This window comes from Meleagris gallopavo, chromosome 5 (assembly GCF_000146605.3).
Source record: "Meleagris gallopavo isolate NT-WF06-2002-E0010 breed Aviagen turkey brand Nicholas breeding stock chromosome 5, Turkey_5.1, whole genome shotgun sequence".
NCBI classification, from domain to species: domain Eukaryota; kingdom Metazoa; phylum Chordata; class Aves; order Galliformes; family Phasianidae; genus Meleagris; species Meleagris gallopavo.
Window position 1 is genome coordinate 34,978,701 of NC_015015.2, and position 5,973 is coordinate 34,984,673.

Consider the following 5,973-nt stretch of genomic DNA (forward strand, 5'->3'; position numbering starts at 1 on the left):
TATATAAAAATGGGAGAAAAATGTCTACCCATTGCTAAATGGTGATAGTCTCATTTGATGTGTTCATTTGATAATATACTTTCCTGTTCTTCACAGAGATAGACACAATAGAGATAGATCTCATCTTGCTGAGCTTCCTGAATGAAGTTTGTGTAACACCAAATGAGAAAGCATTAATTAATGTGAAAATCAACTAACATTTGAACTGTAAAGCATATGAGAAACTAACTGAAGAAGACTTCTGTTAAGAGAAAGGGGAAATACTAGCAGAGCTTCCTAGATTCACTCTCGGAACATTTTTATTTAATCTTCTCATTAATGACTTTGACATAAAAAATAGAAAGTAAATGAGCATATGAAATTTGCTGACAGCACAAAACTGGAAGATACTACAGATGCAGAAGAGAACTGGAATATCACACAGAAAGATTTGTATGATCTTGAAGAACTGCAGGAAGAAAAACAGAATGGAATTTCAAGGTAAATAATGTGAAGTGATGAACTTAAGGACCAAAAGAGATGTATAAATGCATGAGGATAGAGCAAAGGAGAAGAAAGAAGTAGGTATATCAGTCAGTGTATATCAGACATGAATGGAAGAAGATATAGGATCCTAAGATGCAGAGAAAGGAATATGTTGGTATCTTTATAACATGTAGTGATAAGACCTGGTCCAGCAAGTTCAGGACAGATCAACTCAAAGTGAACAAGCTGCCAAGAGGTGCTGCTAGGACAATTAGGGGAATGAAGAAGGCTGTCTTACAAGATCTTGTTATGAACAAATAAAGGTAAAGGTAAAGCTATTCAGATGAAAGAATAACACATGCACAACATAAGATGTCCAAGAATATATTTAGGCTGCAATTAAAGCAAGGCTTCAAAGTATGAAAGCATGGTTCTGGCACACTCTCTCTGTCACAGTAGTAGAAAGATCTAACTAATGTTAAGGTGAACTTAATATATTTGGAGGGAAAAAAACAACAAGAATGGTCAAGGGAGGCAACATGGCTTGTTAGTTGTCAATAGCAGGTGGCTAGAATGTAAGCCACACAGGATGCCATCAGATCCTCCATCTCTTGTCAGCCCAATGCATCACAGAAAACAGATATGCAAACTTTCACTTGCAAATATGGAGTCCTGTGTCATCTCTGATCACTGCAGTTTGGAGTTAAGTGGTCAGAGTCTTGCAGACATTTCAGATGCTATGGTACAATTTATGGCCAGAATACAGCCAAGGAAGTCTGTCTCCCTTTGTCTGTTTTGGCTTTATGCTTCTGCAAGGCATTAGACCAAGGAAACCCTATGTGGGAAGAAGTAAATAAAATAGCTTTGGCCTGTTCAGTAAGTCCACTCTGCAAGCCCTGGCAACACAGGTGCTGTTGTCTTTGAAGCAGGAATTGGTTTTCATAGGAGTAACTTACCGAGAAATCTCTCTTACTTCCTGGAAGAGTCTGGGAAAGTGTTTCTTTGACATGTCATCATCAGAACTTAAGGTGATAAAAACACACTTCTGATCAAAGACAATGATGAAAAGGCGATTTCTGAAGGAAGCAAGTTAAAGACATTGTGATATTATGCCATAAAAATAAATAGATAATTCTTCTGACAACTGAACCTTATTCTTCCAAAAAAAATCATCAGGCTTATTAGTGAGAAGTACTGCACAAACAAGTTACAAGAATAAGGTATATGTTCAACATGGAGATGTTTATATTTAGTAAGATCTGAATCTGAAAAGTACAAAGTGAGATGGATGCAGTGATCACTAGCATGGAGACACCACATCACTATGTCTGAGTTTTAGACAGCCGAGTTCTAGATCACTAGTGATGACTTCTTCATTTAAAATATTTGTACCATCCTTGACACAGAAGCCAAGCAAACAAGATTCTAATAACCAACTGATGTCCTTCCAAATGGAAAGTTCTGCTTTTTGAGGTATAAGGGTGACCATGTGCTGAAGAGCTTGAGAGGGTGAGGTATATACTTTAGCAATGCCAGAAAATAAGCCTTAGCCCATCCTTAGGGGCTCAGCCAGGGAGTGCCCAGCACCAGGCTTACAGGTGGGCCCTGGATTTGGAGCTGTTTTCTGAGCTTACAGCCAGAGAAATGAGGCAGCCTTTTGTGCACACAGGCAGAACATGGATGCCAATCCAAAACATCACAATAGGCACAAGTGGCCATGTGACTGCAGCATTTATTATTGATGTCATGCATTAAAAAGTAAGTACTACAAGATTAAATTAATAACATATTCAGAATGACCATTTGCTTAAAATAATTATAGGTGCATGTATTATGTACATGGAAATCATCACATTTCGGGCTGGAATTTACTATCTTAATTGCCTAGAACTACAAGCTGTGATGCATGCTCTGAAATGCACGTAATGCTGGTACATTATTAACCTTGATTGCTGTACATCCAGAGCATCTCACTGCTGCCATTGCATCACAGCAGATACTTCTAATGATTCCACACACTGAAGAACTTGGCAACAAGCATTTCTGAAACCTCCACTAATTTTAATGGGAGCTACCCCTAATTATGCCTGGATTACACCAATCCTGACCAAAAAAAAAAACAACTTCATCTGCGCTTAGTACATGCGTGCACCTTCTGAATTCCACATAGTATCAGGTGAGATAATTTACCTATAACTTATTTTCTAACTAGTCTACAGTAAAGCCATTTAATCCTCTACTCAAAACACTGCCAGATACAGTTCCCCCAGAATGCCATAAAAAAGCTGAAGACGGATGGAGTTTATCTCATTAGGATACTGAATGAACAAAGCAAAAAAACAAGCTGTCAAGAAATCCTGGCCCTTGGATATCAAAAGCTGCATGACACATTCCCCATGCAGTGTGCTTGGGAGGACTGTGGCATGGCAGGAGTCCCAGCCTCCACAGTGCTCCTAGTCAGCACTTCAGAATCTGAGGAATTTGGTTAATTCATATCACTGATCTTCATGGGGAGAGGGTGGCCAAGGCACAGCAAAATGCAGTGAAAGGAGGAAACTAGGGCTGGAGCCAGGCACGTGCATGTCTGACATCATGCAACTCCAAGTTTTATGCTTAAATTAAACTTTAAAAGCTTTTAAAGGCCTTATGCATCTTCTGAGCATTCTCAACAGCTGAGATGTTGAGATGTGCTGGGCTGGATCTCACCACTTCTCTGTCCAGTCTACAGTACTCAGAGTACTGCAGAATAGGCAGGGTGTGTATATATATATATATATTTAATATATTTAATATATTTATATACATATATATATGCATGCTGAGAAACTGAGACACAAGTAATCACTGGGCAATCAAGGCTCTTACCTGGGATTTGCCAGGCAGAGACAAGTATGAGGACATCAGAACTATTTGCTTTTTTCCACAGATCCAAACATAACATTGGTCTAAGTTAAGTATATTGGGAATGTACATAAAAGCTGCGTGATATTTGAAAAAGAACATCCAATTCTTGCTGGAAGAATCAGGTGTACTGTACAAGATGCTTGCAGTACACTGGCCTAGCACTGTCTGGAAGCACAGTGAGCAGCATGCAGGAGCGTAGCAGCTTCCTGGAGCACAAAGTATAGCTCCTCCAGAGTTAGCCCTCATATTGTGTCCTGAACTGTACAGTCCAAGGCAAGTCTCAGAAACACCTCAGACATTTCAGGCATTAGTCCTAGCTAAAAAAGCATAAACCTGACCTTTTCCACAATGAGTGAGAAGTGTAAATTCCTGAATTCACTGTGTGGTGCAGCAGGAATAAAAGCCAGGAGAAATGCAGGGGAACACATAGCCTGGCTTCTGCAGGAAGCCTCTTCTCCTCAGACACATGTCATTAACTTGCCTTTGCTGCGTTGTCGAAGAGCACCCTCAGATGGCCTTCCTAAATATAATCCTTCTACCCAAACTTTTCTTTTTAAGATCAGGAAAAGGAAATAAATCCTCACTGTGTTGCTGCCAGTTTCTCATGACTGCACAGAAAAACTTGAGATGAATTAAGCATAATGGAAGTTTTCAGAAAACAAAGCAGATGAAAATAGGTTAATATAAGCTCTGGTAATAAAAGGTTACTTCTTCAAACATATATGTGCACACATATATAACCACGTTGGTAATACATTCATAGTATATTGGTGATACACTTGCAGCAGTTTTCTATGTATTTTATAAAACAGATTTTCTTGATATAACTATGCAGCCTTAACAAATTGCATGCAATTGACTCTCATATTTCTGTGTTGACATACAGTGCGAAACACTGTTTCTACACTGTACTTCTGTCTGTTTCTACAACTTCAGTATTCAATGTGAGATATATTCCTGCATCCATAGCACCTCTCCACACTGTGAGAACACAGTGCTTTTGTGAAAGCTAATGGCTGAAAATGTTTTGTTGTTTTGTTTTTTTTTTTTAATGATTGAAGAAATCAATAGTTCAGGCTTATAGCACTGAGAAAAGCATAAAATAACCCAATATAGCAGCTCTCTATCTAAATGGTCAAGCCCATGTTTCAAAGTTAAACCCTGTAACCATAGTGGAACTGTTCAAATATCTTGAGACATCATTCTAAAGTATTTGCCACAGTTTGATAAACTGAAGTAAAGTTAGCTCTTTGAACAATTTATAAGGTGACATGCTTTCAACATGAGAAACCAGCTAATGGATCAAAAGTGGGATTTTTTTCCTGTTTGCTACATGCTTTTAATATACAATGGTAATGCAGGGGAGCAGGAGAGAACCAGAGATAGCAGGGAAGAAAACAAGAAGTGATGAGAAGGTAAAACTGATGTACCAAGAGAAATGGGAGGAGTGGGGTGAGAAAGCAGGTGAGAAATTTCTGAAAGTAGGCCAGGGGTGTGGGGGAATGCTCTGGAGGAGAACGGACACAGGAAGCATGTCAAGGGGAGAAGGAGGGCTCAATTTGGTCATTTTCCTCTTTAAATAAATGAAAGACTCAGCGGGACGTTTACACATGTTCAAAGTGGAAACAAAATGTTATTATCTATCAAAATGACAAATTCTGATGGGAGAATGTTTCTTATTCCTCTTGCAGACAGCATGACTTGTAAGGTTACTATTATTTTGGTTTAAACCTCCATGGTCACAGATACTGTAGCATCAGTTTTCTGTGCACTCTTTCACACTGCAGCTGAGAGATGGGAAAATAAGCCTGACAACACAGCAGTCCCCCAAAATAGATTAAGTGAAATGGCTGCTTCTATAACCAACCTTTAGTTTTCAGCTACTTAAAAGATGTTGAAGAGCTATAACTCAAGATGTTATAATTTTTTTATTTTTTTTAACACGAAAACATCAAAACACTCATTACAGATATAAATGCTCTATTCTACATTTCTCTGGAGAGCTCCATGTTTACAACAACACAACATGAACTCAGACTAATATCACAAAGTAGTTTGAGTATTCATCTCTGACAGATGCTGGCACCAGATCTATGAGATGATCTGAGATGGTCTATCCTTATTTCAGGATTAAACACTACAATAATGATCTCATTCCCACTGAACACTCTTGAATACACTCAAACCCATTTGTCCTTTTTCCTTCATTGTGATCCTATCCCTGTGGAAAGAGGAAGCTCCGTAAATCTGAGTCAAACAGTTTGCTCTTTCTTACAGTAGACTGCATAAACTACAATCTTGTGTTCAGCTCACATCAGAGATATTCCACTGAATAGGAACAACAGACACTGGTTTATAGAAGTCTGCAGAAGTTGCTCAACTTGAAAAACATAAACCCAAAGTTCATCATTCTCTGCTTCTTTATTTCCAACTTTCTGCATATTTATTTCTGACTTGTGCATGTGAAGATATTAAGAAAGACAATTCTTTGCCTATATATTTTCCTTTATCCCACAGACCAGTGATTTAAATTGACTTTAACGAAAAAAAATTGCAATTTATACCCTAAGAATCACTGTTTGTGGCATCTTATATTAAAAAAAA